The sequence below is a fragment of the Piliocolobus tephrosceles genome, chromosome 17 (genome assembly GCF_002776525.5).
Source record: "Piliocolobus tephrosceles isolate RC106 chromosome 17, ASM277652v3, whole genome shotgun sequence".
In the NCBI taxonomy this organism is placed as follows: Eukaryota; Metazoa; Chordata; class Mammalia; order Primates; family Cercopithecidae; genus Piliocolobus; species Piliocolobus tephrosceles.
The window spans coordinates 64,713,768-64,726,695 of NC_045450.1; positions in this window are offsets into that span (position 1 = coordinate 64,713,768).

Genomic DNA, 12,928 nt, shown 5'->3' on the forward strand with positions numbered 1-12,928 from the left:
ACAATCCAACACATAACACCCACTTTTCTGAAGATTGGCATCCATAGGCTTTAAGGCATTTTAGTCTCCATCGAGCATGAGTTAAATTCATGCAAGCCATAGCAGAGGTGAGAAACAGCATTATTGGTATGCATTCCCCATGCTTATGATGAATGCCATGGACCCCTCTGCTACTCACCATGTGGTCAGCCAAGGGCCACAGTCCTCCTTCAACTCTAGACCTAACATTCTCAGATGAGTAGAAAAAAGACTGGAAGAAAAGCTGAGTAACTATTTTCTATATTTGTGATGCAAATATAGATACTTTTAAAATCCCTTCTTTATACACTCTAGTTGTTTTACCTCCAGGTTTCCTATAATGCAAAGCATTGTTTCGGAATTTCAAAATCCAATAATGATTCTTTCCGTTTCTCTTACTGTCTTCCATACCCAAGATTCATACCTTGTTTCTGGCCCTCTGCTCTGTTAATTGATCCTCTGTTATGGGTGTTCATTTCATATCATTCTGTGGTCCACTGAAGTTTATGAGTGGAAACCTTCATTGGATGTTTTTGCCTATCATATCGTTTCTAGCATGTTGCCGCACCCTGAGTTGAGAGTGCTCATAGGTAAAACAATCAGGCTTTTCATGGCTCTAAACTCACAGCAAACATTTGAAACTTCTTCTGGGTTGCTCAGTGCTATGACAGGTTGTGGACTTTTAAGCCAGATAAGGACTTTAAAAAAATATGAAGCTCTTAAACAGATGCAAATGAGCGGTTTCAAGTAGGTACGAGCGGTAGAAACAGGAGTGTAGCAAATATCTATTCACTAGTATCATTGGGGGCATTGTTAGCAATCTTTAACCCGAAAATCTGAATAAAGTAGAATTATGTGTAATGGAATAAAACAAAGAAAACAAAATAAATCCTGGGAGTAAATAGTTTACTCTCTGACAATAAATCAGGGACTTGGGAGCATGATAGGAAAGTGAGGAAGCTTGCTTCTCTCTTTGAACTGTCAACTGATTGTTTTTATAAGACAAACAGCAGCTACTCTGCCTTGTCAGCAGCCTTCAATGCAGTCTCACCTATAATAGGATTGAACAAGCCACTCTGCAGTCCCACCTCCAACCTGGAGAATTCCTGTCTCAAGGGACTCCACCCATGGCCTGGTAACAAAAAATGCCCCTTGGCGCTATCCTCAAGGCGCATTTGCGTTACCCCTGACACTGAAATTTGCATATATCCCCAGACTGCTCCTTGCATGCCCTTGCATGCCTCTGGGCCCTGGAGTCTGCACTGGTCTTGCTGCAGCCTGGGTGCTACCCAGCTTGAAACAGATGCTACAGTCTGCTTCTTGGGAGGCGATTGTGCCAAGTGCCTGAGATTTAAAATGACAGGGTGTATTTAAATGTGAATTTGTCACTGAAGAGCAAGTCTTCACTAGTGGAAGTTTACCTCCCATAATCTGCAAGTTCTCTCTGCAGCACTGCTTGGGGTAAGGCCAGGATCCCCACCCAAAGAAATGCAGACTCTACTCCATGTGTTCTTGTTTTGAAGTGGACAAAGAGGCCATGGACCCAGAGGAGGGGAACACCTCCCACCTGGGGGAAACCTTCATCGTGTTAACATTGACCCTATTCTAACCCTGATTTTTTTTTCCTAGTTGAGAGAAGAGCATACATACACAGACATTCTGATGTGGACAGGCCAAATCAGATACACCCTAGCATACACCTGCCCATATGCTCACAAGCACACATTACACACACAACTCTATGTGTTCATCCACATGTGTGCACCTAAACATAAGTGTAGACATGCTTACACATGTAAAGCTGCAGGAAGCAGTACTGAGGATTGTGTATGGGCTTTTGACTGTAGCTGCTGGGCTCCAGTCCTCCCTCTCCTAAGCTGTGTGATTGGGGGCAAGTCATGTCACACCGTTAAATAAGAATATCGCCTGGGCTTGGTGGCTCATGGCTGTGATTCAGCACTTTGGGAGGCCGAGGTGGGCAGATCATGAGGTCAGGAGATTGAGACCATCCTGGCCATTATGGTGAAACCTTGTCTCTACTAAAAATACAAAAATTAGCTGGGCATGGTAGCATGCACCTGTAGTCCCAGCTACTTGGGAGGTTGAATCAGGAGAATTGCTTGAACCCGGGAGGTGGAGGTTGCAGTGAGCTGAGATTGCACCACTGCACTCCAGTCTAGGCAACAGAGCAAAATTCCATCTCAAAAAAAAAAAAATACCAACCATGCCAACCTTTTGTATTTGTTCTGAGGTTTTCACATGAAAAAAACATGGAAAGTGCTTAGGACTCCAGAATGCCCATTCAAGCATTCAAGTTACTATCATCATCATCATCATCCATGTATTTCCACCTAGGGACACCAGTGAGCAAGCAAGCCTCTGAGCTATTTGTTCTAGTGCCCCTTCTTGCCTGGAAAGCTCATCCTCATGGAGCTGGCAGCCAATAGCAAGTGGAAATTGCCTCCAACAGACTGACAAGTTGCCCAGACAAGTGGGATTACTGAAGAATCAGAGCCCAGCTTCTGTTTGCATGCCCAGCTTAAATACATAACAGCAGTAACACAGCCACAACTGCAAAGAATAAAAGAACTCAAACTTTCTTTGCAACTACGTTGGGTTTAGGAGAACGACCCTTCTTACCCAAATATTATAAGACTACCTTTTGTACTGAACATTGAAGATAGAAAAGTGAAAAGACTTGCCCTCTGCCCTGCAGCAGGACATACTCTAGTGAGGGAAGCAGCGTCATAAATAGCTCATGGTGGCGGGTTACATAAGTGTTTGTAAGAGTTAAAGTCATGGAGTTATTGAAACCCAAGGAAAGGGGTGTGTTACCAATGAGGGTGGGGGGGTGAAGAAAGTGCCTGAGGATGGCTTGACAGCAGGAGTGAGATTCTAGCTGGAATTGTGGGGTTGGATAGTCACGGGACGAGTGAGGTGGGGATGGTGTCCCTGACTCAGGAAATAGCATGTGCCAAGTCTGGGATGAGCTACTTGTGTGTGGCTGCAGTTTAGGGCTTGCACATGGGCAGCCCAATACTGGGAAGGCAGGCAAGGGAAATGCTATCCTTTCTCTGCTCATGCCTGAGTTAATCAGGTGCTCCACGCAAGACACCACCAGAGAATGGAAAGTGACCTTCAGCATTGTCCGTGGTATGTTTCCATGATCTTGGTTGTGTTGTCTTTAAAGCTTGCCTCTTCTGAGAACTTTTCCCTGACTCCTGCTTACTGTGCCTTTTCCACACATTCATGTCCTGATTGCTTGACCCAGCTGTGCATGGAACATGTGAATTTTAGTCCCATCGTATACCCAGAGACACCCTTTGAGCTCAAGGAGCTTGCATTGAATGGAAAGAATTGAGTCCTTTTTAAATGGCCAATTGCTGTATGGGGAAAGGTATTTAATTGGCTCATTGTCTTTTTTAAAAATTATTATTAAAAGCATTCAAAAGTGCAGCTCAATGTAGAGTTGCTGAACACCTTTGCAGTGTCTGGAGTAATCCAGTCCTTCTCTCCTGAATGCCAGCTGTCAGCCTCATCAGGAGGCACAGAGCCTGCTCCCAGAGCAGCTGGGTAGGGGCACAGGAGCCTGCTTCCCTCCCACCATGGAGCAGGAGGACAGGCCTTCTACAATTGTTGCCTTCACAATTGTGAATTCAAATAACCCAGTTACATAACCCAGCATCTGTGATGGTCCATTGTTCTTGCCTGCCCTCTCGGCTTTTGTTCCTTCCTCCGTGCACCAGATCCTGAATGTTCACCCATTACAGGGACCACGTGGTACTCTGCATTCTTTTTTATTTTCTTTCCCTCAGTTGAAATGGATCTTTGCATTCACCAGTTATTTACAAATATTTCAGTTTCCTCCTCCGCAGTGGGCCATGATGTTTCCTAACTTGTTAAAATTAGAGGGCTAGGGGTATGGGGGCATAAAGGTAGAAATCACACTTGTATGATAGCTCTGTAAATAATAGATACTTGGAGGAAAACAAGCCAAGTTGCCAAAATTGCTAGTTAAGTTGCAGGAGAGACTGCAGTCATTGTCTGGGTGTGGACGGAACCCTCCTTCTTTCCCTATATGGCAGATTTTATGATGTCAGGTTGCACCCAGCTCTAATTAAAAGATCCAGTTGCCCTTGTGTGCCAGGGTGCTATTTTACCTTTAGTATCTCTCTCTTTTTATTTTTTCAGTGACAAAACTATTTTCTTTTTACATTTTTTTCCTCCAGAAAAGGCATGATAGAACTGAAGAAAAAAAAAAAGGCCATAAACATGGTGCCCCAAGCTAAGTAACCTTTAAAAAAAAAAAAAGGAGTAATACCCACTCAATTGAAACAGGGCTTACTTTGTAGGTTTCTACCTTTGGCTCCTTGGCAAGGCCTAGAATGAACAGTTGTTGTGAATGAGGCTACTGCTGAAGTCTGGCTTTGTCTACCTGGGGTACCGACTCTATGGTTTTGATTGAATTGACACTCCTGTTATTTAGGGGACCCTCTCTGAGAAATACACTCCCTGAGTCAGCAGTTTAGATGGCCAAATTGGCCATGATCCCAACATTTCCAGGAGCATCCCAGGCCGAGCCATGTGGCTCTCCTGGCTTCCAAGTGGACTCAGTATTTGGGTTATCCAAACATTTCCTTTAGGGTGTGGTTCCATATCCCATGGTCTTGCGTGGGAATCATCCATCAGGTTCCCAGATCCAGAAATGGCTGTGATCTGACCTAGTCCAACATGTGGCCTGAGTTTCAAAACCTGAGAGCGATGTTAATGGTGGTGATGTCTTATCTCCTTCTCGCTGGAGTTTATTCACTCATGAACCCACCCAGGTTAAGATCACATGTAGAGATACCACTCATTGAGTGATCTCTATGTGCTGAGCAGTGAATCAAATGCTCTGAGTCTTACATCATTGGATTCTCCCAACAACCCTATTATTATCCCAATTTTATGAAAGAAGACACTGAGGCCCAGAGTGATTGATAAAAAGACTTAAGGCCAAACAACTCTTAAGGGAGGAAGCTGGACTTGGGCTCTGGGAAGCCTGATGCCAGAATCTGTGATCAAAAGCAGAAACCTCTAAGCCTCATCCATTCTTTTCTTCGGGAAATATATTTGGATCAATTTTTATGTTTCTTTGTTTGAGAAAATGTCAAACAATGTCCCTTGATCCAACAAAAAAGATACAGAGTGAAATCACATATAATGAAACCAATTTTGTTCTCATTAACATTATAAAGAAAGTTGAATAAAATGGTGTTATTCCAACACCTGCTTTATGTTGTTTCACTGAAAGTGGCAGTTTCTAAGAACCTATAGGGACATTGAGTGACAACTTAACTTTATACTGAAACGTGATCTTGAATGGAGATTGTCTTTATCTTCTATTTCTACGGAACAAATTACCACAAACTTAGAGATTTTAAAGGACAATCATTTACTGTCTCACAGTTTCTGTGGATCAGAAGTCCAGGTAAGCTCGGCCAGATTCTCTGCTTAGGGTCTTAAAAGCAAAAGTCAAGGTATTGGCTGGGTTGGGCTCTTATGTCCAGGCTCTGGGGAGGAATTTGCTTCCAAATTCATTTTGTTCCTTGGTCAAATCCAGTTCTTTGCAGTTGCAAGGACTGAAGTATCAGTTTTCCTCCTGGCTGTCAGCCGGGGCCACTTTCAGCTTCTAGAGACCTCTATTTGGTCCTCATTACATGGCCTTTATCATCTTCAAAGCCAGTGATGGCTGGTCCAGTCATCCTTGTGCTTTAAATGTCACTGACTTCCCTTCTGCCTCCAGTTGGTGGAAATGCTCTGCTTTTAAAGGGCTCACCTGACTGAGTCAGGTCCATCTGCACTTTCTCTCCACATGTTAACATCACCTAATTGCATCTGCAAAATCCCTTCACAGTAGCACATAGATAAGGGTTTTTTCAATAACAAGGAAACCAGAATCTTGGGGGCTGTCATTGGGATTCTGCCTAACACGAGGTAAAATTGAGCACTGGAAGGTGGGTATATGAGTGGGGCGGAGAGCAATCTCAGGGGGGCTATACACTTAGATGTCCCTGTCACATCCTGCCCAGGCCTCCACCAGGTGGAGGTCATCATGACCATGCTTCTTATCTGTCTGCTGGTCTTCATTTCCCATTTGTAAAAATGGGATACAATTATTCAACACCTCATAGAGATTTTGAGAGAATTAAATGGGGAATTAAATTAAATGCTTGTAAAAGGTTTTGCACAGTATCTGGCATGTCATGGATGTTAGATAAACATTGGCTGTTATCATTACTATTATTATCCGTGATTATGTAACTAAAAGAAATGTTATTCATGCTAATAAAAATGTAAAAATAAATAAAGGGATGGTTTTTAAGCTCGTTTTCTAGGACAATTTAGAAAGTGCCTGGGTGGGCAATTTGTTTTCAGGGGCAACCACCTAGCTTTTACTGTAACTGCACATTCCTCCAGGGGGCAGTGTGTCCCACCCAGGAAGTCCTCAGAGCCACCATGCTCTAGGGATAATTACTATAATAACAATAGCCAACTTACATAGGGCTTGCTGTACACCAGGACTCTGCTAAGAACTTTCTGTATTTTGACTCAATCTTTCACTACAAGTTTGTGAAAGAGATCTAATATTATTCCCTTTTTACATTTCAGGAAACTGAGGCTCAGTAACGTCTCACAGCTCCTAAGAGGCAGGGGTGCAAACTCACCCAAGCCATCTGGCCCAGCCTCAGGTATTTCTCTCTCCACTTTTCCTCTCCTGCTCTTGTTTATCAAACCGCTCGCTTTTCCAGACCATACCCAGGTTGCTCATTTCTTCCACATAGCCTGTCCACTACCTGGGCTGCCAGCTCTCGTGTTTCCTCTTTCTTCTCTGTTGGCCTTGCATTTATGCTATAATGCATCTTTTTTTTGAGACAGAGTCTCGCTGTCTTGCCCAGACTGAGTACAGTGGCTTGACCTCAGCTCACTGCAGCCTCCACCTCTCAGGTTCAAGCGATTCTCCTCCCTCAGCCTCCCAAGTAGCTGGTACTGCAGGCATGTGACACCATGCCCGGCTAATTTCTGTATTTTTAGTAGAGGTGGGGTTTCAGCATGTTGACCAGGCTGGTCTTGAATTTCTGACCTCAAGCAGTCTACCCACCTCAGCCTCCCAAAGTGCTGGGATGACAGCTGTGAGCCACCGTGCCTGTCCATCTTCTTAAGTTTTGATGGGCACCCAAATAGCTTTGAAACCAGCTTTAAAAGAACATACTAATTCAAGTAGTTTGGAGATGGGGCCTGAAACTCCACACTTCTGACAAGCTCCTAAAGAGGCTGGCTGATCCATGGGCGATCTTGTGAGTACAGAGACTTCCGTGGACTATGAGCTCCATGAAGGCAGAGATCATGGCTGTCATGTCTCCATTTTCTCTTCTATAAAATGGGTATAATATCACAGTACTTTGTCCCTAGTTTAAGTCAACATTTTAAAACAAATGATGGAAAATGGGATTCCTTCTTATCCTGTTTTCTAATTTTTCCCTTTCCCTTTCTCTTTTATGCACACACACAAACACACACACACACACACACACATGCACACTGCTAAAGTCTCTTTTATCTGAGTTGTTTCTTTCTCTTGTATAACCTCCAGGGATCTCTTTAAGTTCTCACAAAACCTTCGTGGCTCTTTCTCTCTGATATTTTTAGTAATGAAAGTTCGCTTTTAAAAGTTGATTATAACCTGATTCAGCATCAGCCTGCAAAAGAAAGCAGGGAATCAAAGCTTTAAACGTGAAGTGGAATTCACTGCTCGACCTTGTTGGGAAAGTTCTTGTTCACTTACATTTCTCCTTCAGCCTCTGGTTCTGAGGTTGAGCTATCTTCGTCTTTTTAAGATGGAGTCTCTCTCTATTGCCAGACTGGAGTGCAGTGGCACAATCTCAGCTCACTACAACCACTGCCTCCCAGGTTTAAACGATCCTCCTGCCTCAGCCCCCCAGTAGCTGGTATTACAGGCACATGCCACCATGCCTGGCTAATTTTTGTATTTTTTGTAGAGATGGGTTTTCGCCATCTTGGCCAGGCTGTTCTCAAACTCCTGACCTCAGGTGATCCACCCGCCTCGGCCTTCTGAAGTGTTGGGATTACAGGCATGGGCCACTGCACCCAGCCTAATCAACCTCTTTTTATCCCCCACTCCCACCCTTCCTGGACTCGGGTAACCACCAAGCTACTGTCTGTCTTCAGAAGATCTACTTTTATTGCTCCCACATATAAGTGAGAACATATGATATTTGTCTTCTGTACTTGACTTATTTCACTTAACGTAATGACCTCCAGTGACATCCTCGTTGCTGCAAATCACAGGATTTCATTCTGTTTATTGCTGAATAATATTTCATTATGTATATATACTTCATTTTCTAGATTCATTCATCCATTGATGGGAGTTTAGGTTGATTTCATATTTTGACTACTGTGAATAGTGCTGTAATAAACATGGGAGTGTAGATTTCTTTCTGATTTATTAATTTCCCTTCTTTTGGATGCATACCCAGTAGTGGAATTGCTGGATCATATGGTAGTTCTGTTTTTAGTTTTTTGAGACACCTCCATGCTATTCTTCCTAGTGACTGTACTAATTTACATTCCCACCAATAGTGTGGGGGGGTTCCTTTTTCTCCATATCCTCACCAGTGTCTACTATTCCCTGTCTTTTTAATAAAAGCCATTTCAGCTGGGATGAAGTCATATTGCATTGTGGTTTTGACTTGCATTTTTCTGATGACTAGTGGTGTTAAGTATTTTTTCATAGACCTGTTGATCAATTGTATATCTTCTTCTGAGAAATGTCTGTTCAGATATTTTGACCGTTTTTTGTTCAAGTTGTTATTCTATCATTTTAGGTTTTTATATATTCTAGTTATTAAGCCCAGACGTAAGTTTTGAAAGAGTGTCTTGTGGACCATCAGCCTCTTAATCATTTTTAGTTTGAAACCACTGATCCAGATTAAAATAGTGGCAAGATAAGGTATAATAATGAAACCAAAATGTCCTGCAAACTTGGGGCATGAGATGAAGTTCATTCTCTTTAGAAATCAAATAACATGACTTTGATTTCTCATCACACCCCTTTCTGTACTTTCTCCTTTTGTCATAGACCCATCCATCCCTTACCAAGGAGCAAATCTGTTTGAGAAAGGCTGTTCTGCCAGTTCTTTAGCCCCTGCACTGGAGAGAGATCTTGAGTGGGATCTATTGAGCCTAGAGGCCATCGCAGCTTTTCCTAGATGTTGATCCTTACATGGCACAACCATTGTTCCCATTGTTACCACCGACACCCAGGCAGGTCAACCAAGTGCCTCTCCTGCAGGCGCTAGGAGCATGTGGCTGCCTGTTATCCCAAGATTTCCATCCTGATTGTGCTTCATCTCATGCAGGAGCTAGAACTCAATCGTGTTCCCCTAGAACTAGTGCAATGTAACCACTGCTACCACCAGCACTGGAGAAGGGAAGGGGGTGGAGAAGCCCATGTGAAGAGGGGACATGGTAAGTTCATTTATCTCACCCCTATAAGGCCCAGGAAATTTACCTTCAATCCTGAGTCCTAAGGTAGCCCCCTTCTTCTCTGCTCTCAAAGCCTACCTGCTAAAGAAAGTTTTGCACTTTGTGCCTCCTGGACTCCTGGACCCCAGTAGTCAGTACCTCCCACCCCAATAAAAAGATCCTAAAACAGTTCACTTCTCAAGCTCTGGGAAATTTAGTATTCTCATTGGTCACTTTGCTGTAAAAGTAGAACCCCAAGTCAATGCATTTGAAAACAAATATCCTAGTTTAGTAGTCTAGGACTTTGTTACAGAAGGCTTATTAAAATGCAGATTCTTGGGCACCACTGCAAGTCTAGAAATCTGAATCTGCATTTTCACAGGACCTCTGGGCTATTTGTGTGAACATTAGAGTTTAGAAATCGCTAACTTGAAGATTATCAAGCTTTTCTCAACTAAACAATATAACTCTTTTCATAAATGAAATTTTATGCAGACTCCCTGTCTACGAAAATGGGTGATCTGGTGGGAGTGAGCCAAACACCCCTTGCTTTCAGTTTACAACCTGGAACCTCCCAGAAGAATATCTGGAACTCAAAGGGGTTTGGCTTGAAAACCACTCATCTCATTACATATGAGAAAATGGGCTCAGAGAGGGCAGGCGACGTTCCCCAGGCACACAATCAATCAGTGGTATGTGAAGCCTTTCCCAGGACCAAGTGGCCTGACTTCCTGACTTCCTAAGTGAGTACCCGTTACTGGGCCAATTATAGAAACAGACTTAATTCAGGCAAGGAGAAGAGACAGCCTCCTTCATTGACTACCTATTTTTGAAATCTCTTTGTGACCAGTCTACATAACATCCAATTCCCCTTTGGTCCAAGGCTCAGGTTTTCTGAGTGTTTTCAAAACATTATGTTAGGGAGTTTCACTTGACTGGAGAAACATTTGTAAAATTCTGGAAACAGGCATCACATCCCTCCACCCCATTGCATGCCTGGGCTCAATAATACCACCATGAAGACTAGAGCATCAGTCAGAGTTTCATCAACCATGGACATATTTACCCAGGGAGGGGAGGCTCCTATTACCCCCTCAGTTTGCTTTTAGTTGACTCATTTGCCATTCACAGTGTGAGTCCAGGTGTGAAAAAATGATAGCAGCAACAAACCAGGGAAGTATTGGGGATGGGAAAGAACTGGAGTTGAGGGTTCTGAATTCCTTCTGGGAGGTGTAGGGTCAGCTGAGGTCACAGTTACCTTGGTGGGCAGAAAGGTTTAACATGGAGGCCAAGAACATCAACTTTAATGCTGAGCTTCGCTGGCTGAATCATTCTCCACTTCCATCCACCACACTTCTTCTCAACTTCCAAGACTATCTAATATTTTTTTCTGGGAAGCTGACCTTGGCTTTAGCACACACGTCCCAGGTAAGAAACGAGTTACATGCACCATTGGTTCTTCAAGTCCAACACAGACTCCTTGGTAATTAAGTGAGCTCTTTATTTGTACACTCTTTCGGAGAAAGGACAGATTATTCAAGTTTTTTTTGAAATGTCTCTTAAGCATCTTACTGTCTCTCATTTCCAGATCCTCTTTAGAAGTTTTTAAAAAATTATTACTTGGGGACTTTTGTTGTTGTTATTTTTCCCTGGCCTTCCCAAAAAAGCTGGAGAAAACAAGAAAAAGAAATTCCAATTCTCAGACAAAAGCCTAAAGTTTCTGCCAACACAGATGGTCTGACTTAAAGAAAGTTTTTATAGGTAAATATCCTTTAAAAATGTATTTAAGTGTTTCCCATGTGAAGCAAAGAGAAAGAGGAAAACAGCTCGAAACACAGACTGAGTTATCAAGTAAGAAGACCATTCAAGCACAGGAAGATACTAAAATAATCATGGTTCACTTGGGTTTAGGGGAGAGAGCCGTCGGGGCTGCAGAGTGTGAAGAGAGAGCCCCAAGGTTCCCAGTGTGACTTAACTTAACTCACCAAGAGATGGACACTCCATTGGAAATTATGGTCATCAGCTTTAGGTAAATCCTTCCCTTGCCTCTACCGTTGCCTTGAAGGTCTGCAAGAGGCACATTGAGGTTGCTTTTCAAAAATCTCAGAAAAGAAACCTTCTCTTGTCTCTCCAAATTAAATCAGATGGATTGCCGACAACCTCCCCAGCCACAGCCTCCCCCTCCCGCCCTCCCCTCTGCTCAAGAATCATCATGTTCTGATGGCTTTGGTTTGGGCTTGACGAAGTGTCCCAACTCTGACTGCCTTTGCCTCCATCTCCAGCAACCGGCAGATCTTTCCTCGTCCCCACTGCCCCAATGTTGGCCCTTTCATGATTCCTAACTAGTAGTTATTCAGCTGTAATTGAGGCAGGAATCAGATCCCTGCCTTATAATCAGAGGCAACCTCTTGCCTTTTGGGGCCAACTCAGTTATCATGGGCCTCTGCAAGTTGATTCAATGCCACAGGGAAAATATATCATTCTGGGTTTCAGTTTGGACATTTAATCTTCCCCGATTTTCTTCTTCAACCTTAGGCTATTCTGCAAAACATGCAGGGCTCTGCAGTAAAGCAGATCTATATTTGAACCCAGTATCTACCAATATTAGACTGGAGACCCTTGAGAAAATTCCCTATGCTCCAGTTGACATCAAGTATAAAAAAAGTAAAATATCAACCTTGTAAAGATGTTGTGAGAAACAAATGAACTAATATTCTGGTATCTACATGGAAAAGCACAGAATTATTTCTATGAATATAGCCAGTTCGTCACGTTAGTTGTTCGTGGCTCTCTCTTTACACTCTGCAGCCCCAAGGACTCTCTCCCATAAACCCATGTGCTTTTTGCTTTTCTTTCAGTAATTTTTGGGAAGAGTGAGAAATAGCCCAAATTCAGTGACCTTCACGCAGCCATGAAATAAGCCATTTGGGGTATACATCAGACAGGTTCCAACTGGAGTGTTTGCATACCAGAAAGTAAGGTACACTTGCAGCATTTCACAATACATCTTCGTGTGTGCCATTTCTTTTTTGCCCAGAATCCTCTTATTTCCGTGGATAAATATGCAGTGTCCACTTAATGTCGGGCACATTTCTAGGGTATGCGTTTACGAGCAAGGATGTGACCTCATGGGGCTTATGTTTTATGTGTGTGTGAAGGTGGGTTCAGTCATGGAAAGACTGACAACAAGAAAACAATCCAATAAAGGGATAATTTTGGAGTGATAAGTGTCATAAAAATAATTAAACAGAGTCATGAGGCAGAGAGTGACTGCCTGCAAAGGTTGGTGAAACCCACTTTGAAGAGGATATTTAGAGGAGGAGACATTTCGAAATGAAGAGCTATTCCAAAACTGAGATCTCATTGGCACAGATTGTGTGAG